This window comes from Apteryx rowi, unplaced genomic scaffold, assembly GCF_003343035.1.
Source record: "Apteryx rowi isolate R43461 unplaced genomic scaffold, aptRow1 scaffold_168, whole genome shotgun sequence".
Lineage (NCBI taxonomy): Eukaryota > Metazoa > Chordata > Aves > Apterygiformes > Apterygidae > Apteryx > Apteryx rowi.
Window position 1 is genome coordinate 138,255 of NW_020447952.1, and position 5,246 is coordinate 143,500.

The following is a 5,246-nucleotide window of genomic DNA, read 5'->3' on the forward strand; positions in this document are numbered from 1 at the left end:
CCGGCTCCCCGCGGCTCCCCCCGGCCGCAGGAGCCCCGGTGCCCCCCAGCCCTCCCGCCTCGGGCAGTGCCCTCCCCACAGGCCCCTGCTCGGCCTGCGCCCGCTCTCCTGCATCCTCTCAGAGCCCCGGGTCCCCCAACCCTTCTCACCTCCCCAGGCCCCTCTCAGCACCCCGATCCCTGTTCCAGCTTGCTCTTCCCCTCCGCTCTGGGTCCCCAAACGCAGGCTGTGGAGAGGGCAGTGGTGCTACTGGGGAAGGAAGGATGGAGCTGATACAAGCCCTGATGCCCCCGTGGGATCGGAGGGGGCTCTCAGCCCCGCACGAAGGTGCCAAGGTCTGGTCTTGCCACTGGAGCCAGCAAAGCCAGGCTGGAAGGGAGCTGCACACTGCGACCTGAACCGTCACAGCAGGGCAGCCGGCTCCGGACACAGGTAAGGGTGAGGGTTTGCTGTCTGTGAAAGCCCTGCAGGGCCCCGATAACGTAGGGCTGGCACCATGGGCCACGAGTGAACGTTAGAGTCTCCTCAGCCCTGGAACAAAAGAATCACGACCCACAGAAAGTCCCTGCTCTGCACCCCTGCCCCAGGCCCAGCAGCCCCCACCCGAACCACCTTCCTGCCTGGGGCCCAGGCTGCCCTGCCCGTGCACCGCTCCCAGGTCCATCGGCTGCTCCTGTTCCCCCTGTGCGCTCCCACGCCTGCGTGCCCTGCTCCGCCGGCTGCTCCGGGAGCCCTGCACCTCCTGCGCCATCCTGCCGCAGGTTCCCCTCTGCCTCCTGGGCCTTGTCCCTCCCCGGCCTCCCCGGGCCCGAGGGGCTGGCGCTTCCCTCCATCCCTGCAGACCGCTGCCTCCTGGAGCAGCACCAGCTTTCCCGGACTCAGGGATCTGGGGGGGCTCTGCCCTCCCGCCACGGCATGCTGGGGAAGGGCAGCGCTCCCCCACCTCCTCACTTGCGGGTAGGACCGTGGGCCGACTGCTCCAGGGAACCCGCTGCCCCAGTCGGATCCTGCTGGTCTGCCCTGCTCGGCCACCACCAGCTGCAAGAGCTGAGGGCTTCAGCAGGCCCCTCCGGAGCCCATCAGAGCTAACGGCGAAATTGCACTGACTTTGATAAGAACAGAAATGGAAGCTTCGTTCTCTCGAAACCGCAAATACAAGCCCTGAAATGTTTACTGTAAATCATCTCCCAGTAAGCGCTGCCTGATCCTCCCTGCCCCTTCTGCCTGTCAAATCCAATAGCCAGAGCAATGTCATGAAACATGACACGAGTGTCAAACACCGCAAGATCGAGGCCAGCATCCCCCCCAAATGCCTAGTTTGTTGACGCTGCCATGTGATAAGTCCCTACTACCTTTTAGAAAGCAATTATACTGATTTGGTTACCTCAGCAACAATAATCACAATATGGTATCGCTACAAATGCCACCACGCAGAACACATCAAGTCAAGAAACAGTCCAAACACAGGGACTGATCCTGCTGTCTTTTCCCTGCCGGGTTCTGCAGAGTTACTTCACCTGACTCTGGTGCAAGCGGGAGAAGGAGCAGCCCCGGTATTTTTAGGAGTGTGAAGCAGCCTGCGTGGATAGCAGGGTTATTTGCATTCTCTGTGTCACTCCTAGCTGATGCCAGCTGGGAGTAGTTGGACAGCAGGCGAGAGAAGGACAAAATAAGAAAGGGAAAGAAATCACCAAGAGGTGCAGCACATATTTTAACACTGTCATCTTCGTATACAAGGTGGGATTCACTTGCCCAGAGGTTTAATTTAGTATAACAAAGCTGTTGAAAGTGAAGTTAGTGCAGCCTGCTCGGCTCCCTTTCTGCTCCATCCCTGCCTTCCCTTCCGACCTGCAGTTATTGGAGATGAAAGTTGTCTCTCGTTTAGCAGTTTAGCAGCTTTCTCTGAGTGATTTTTATTGTGTTCGTTTGCATTGTAGTAAACTCCTAAGATATCCAGATAATAACATCACTGCCATGGTAACAGGGAGGAAAAAAAGAACAAATAGTGAATTCGTAATGCAAAAGTGCCCACAAAATGGCAAAAATTGTTAGCAGTGGAGACAGAATAGTTAAGCTCCAAGCTCAGCTAGTCACCCTGGATTAGCAGTTGCAGAAAACAAGGCAGACGGGGCTCAGCATGGCCGGGAAGTGGCACAGCTCGGCAGGCGCCCGGTGCGTCGCCAGTGCGGGAGTCGAGGGGGGTTTGGCCGGTGCCTTGCGGGAGAGCCGGAGCAGGACGGGGGCTGATTCCCCATACGCTCGCGGCATTGGCTCCCGGGAGGGGGCTGCATCCGGCGCGGCCAGCGCGGTGTCGCGCGGGCTGGCCCCCGTCCCGCTCTGCTGCTTTGCCGGGGGCCCTAACGAGCGTGGGGGCAGGCGGGCTGGCACCGCGCTGGCGGAGCCCCGTTGCTCCGCAGCATCCGCTCCCCAGAACGGTTATATAACAGGGCTATTTGAGCCGTCTTTCGCCAGTGCGCTCCCAGGGCAGCAGGCAGCCGTCGCCGAGGCCTAATGGCCTGTGAAATTCCGGCCGGGGAAGCGCCGGCCGTGGGAGCTTGTGCCGGGCGGCCGCACGTTCCCGCTCCCGCTCCTGCTCCTGCTCCTGCTCCGCGAGCAGGCAGGTCCCGAGCGGCGTGCGGGGAGAGGAACGATGGTTATTGCTCCTTCGGCAGGCAGCTCAGGGCCGGAAACATTTTAATGGTTGGAAAACTGGAAGATTGTAAAAGATATAGTGAGTGGCATCCCCCGAGGCTATTTTAGTGGGCATTGCTCTAATTAGCACTGCATTAATTGGCATTTACCTCAGACCTTTGATTAACAGTGAAGAAAATCAATAAGCGCACTAAAAATTCAGATAAGTTTCACAGCTAATTTTAATTCCACATTTTAGTCTTATATTAACGTCGATCTTAATTACCATAATTAAGTCAGATGTGACTTAGCGGGAGCAGTTTGAAGATAAGACGTTACAAGAAAGACGGTGCCTTTCTGGTGAGGAAACAAGTGCCGCTCAGCGAGGCTGGGGGATCCGGCGGGCGAAGGCGCCGCGCTGCTGCTGCCGATAGCCGGCAAGCCCCGCGCTCCGCTGGGGACACACGGGCACCGGAGCCCTCCTCCAGCTGCCTGAGCTGCTCTGAAGCGCAAACCCTGATCAGGAATTTCCTGAGAAGCAGCTCACTCCTGGGGTTTCGCTGCTTTGCCCCTGCCCTGAACAAAGGCAGGCAAAGAAGCAGGAATAAGGGAATTCGCCAGGAGAAGGAGCCCCATTAAACGCGCTTTCCCACCTCCTCCAAGTGCCTGGTGCTGCAGGCTCTGCTTGAAATTTCTGGTCCGATCTCCTCTCCCGTGAGCCAGCTCCCGCCGCTGCCGGCTCTCACTTTGCCGGAGCCCAGGGGAGCGAGAGCCGCGGGCCCGGCGCGGCAGCAGGCCGGGTCCCACCTGGATTTCCCCGGGAAAGGTGCACTGGGGGCACGCGATCGCTCTCCGCCGCCAGGCGCCCCCCACCCTCCTGGCTTGGCCAAGGCACGCGGAGGTCCTGGAGGGCGGCAGCAGCAGCCCTGCACGGGCTCCTCGGCTCTGCCTCTGCCGCTGAGCCCCGGGCGTTAGCGACGTCCCCATCGCTTCCCGGCTCGCTCCGCTGCGCAGCAGATGAGTCCACGGCCTTGGAAGCTGCATCACGGGGGGGCTGGTGCCGTTCCCATCCTCCCGCTCTGTCCCCAGCCTCCCCTGGCTCCCTGCCCAGGCTCCGGGCCCCTGCCTGCAAACAAGAGCACACGGCTCCTGTGTCCTTCTTTGCCCTCATTTCAGGGCATCTAAGTCTCCAGCCATGCCGCAGCTTCTTCTCCCTGGCGAACGTGGGCACGGGGAGATCTCAGCCCTATCGCTCTCACGGTGCCTGGGCTCTAGCTGTCACAGCTGGCGCAATCTATGCAAGCGGCACAGATTCCAAACCGCTCGGAAAAATCAATCTCTCATTTATTTTCATCATGGTGATGCAACAGTTCGGTGATGCCGCATTTGCTTTGCAGTTACATCTATTGATTGCAATCCATTCCCGGCTCTCTGCACCTTACGGGGCCGGAGCAGCGCCAGCCGAATGCAGGCTTTGCCCGCCGAGCCTGTGTATTGCAAGGAGCCTTCGGACACGTCCGCCTTGGGGACGGCGCTCCGCAGCCCAGCAGCATCCGCCGCGCAGCGGGGTGGGACTGGCTCCGGCCGCCTGGCAGCGCGTCCCGGTGTTGGCTGCCGTGCAGGTGGTGCGGGACCCAGCTGGCAGGCGGTGCGGCACGGCACACGGCACACGGCACACGGCACACGGCACACGGCGCAGCGTGGCACGGCCGTACCTGCCAGCCGCTCGCTGCTCCCGCTGCTGGCAGGAGCCCAGCGGGTTCGTGCCGTGCTCTCCGCTGCACGCAGCGATGGGGCGAAGGGGCTGAGGTCTGCGCGGTGGCAGGTTCCCGGGGGAGCCTGGCCGTCCCCTGGGGCGCGGGCTGCCAGCAAGCCGAAGCCCTTGCAGGTTTTACCATCTCCTAATCATGGCGTGAGACTCGCTGGCCGCCCGGTCCGGAGCAGCGCTAGCGAGACGATGTGCTTGCCCCGAAGCTCTCCGTCTCAGCTCCGAGGCTGGAAACCCTCGGCCACCCCCGGGGATTTTACGGATGGTGTTGCATCCCAGGGCCCTGGGAGCCAGCCCCGAGGGTGCAAGTGCAGCCTGCTCGTCCCCGCGCCCGGGCGAGGAGCAGCGCTGGCTGCTGGGGAGCCGTGCCTCGGCATGCCGGGATGCGCCGCGGGGCACGGCGAGGGGTCCTGGAGGGGACACGGGGTGGCGGGGGCCATCGCGCCTCACCTCCAGCCCTGGCAGCCCCTGTGCACGCGGGAGCCGGCCTTCTCCCGGTGGATTTCCCAGGAAACTTCTGCCTCCTCTGCCCGGGAGGGAGGCTTCAACGGCAGGAGGAAGTGCAAAAAACAACCTCAGCTGCAGGTCTGGGGGCTGACGGCATCTACGCCGGCGCCGAACCGCGGCTCTGGGGAAGGGGCCCCAAGCTGCGCTGGCCGCGGAGCCTCTCTGGTGAGCGGCGATATCGTGCCGGGCAGAAAAGGCCTTTGTGCTCCGGGAACGGCAGAGCCGCGCCGGCACTCGGCTTCCCGCGCCGGCTGCAGCCGCTTCGCCTTGCAAACCCCGGTGCGGATGGGGGGGTTGCGGCTCGGCCAAGCACCGCTCCAGCCCCTTTGAGCCCCTGCCT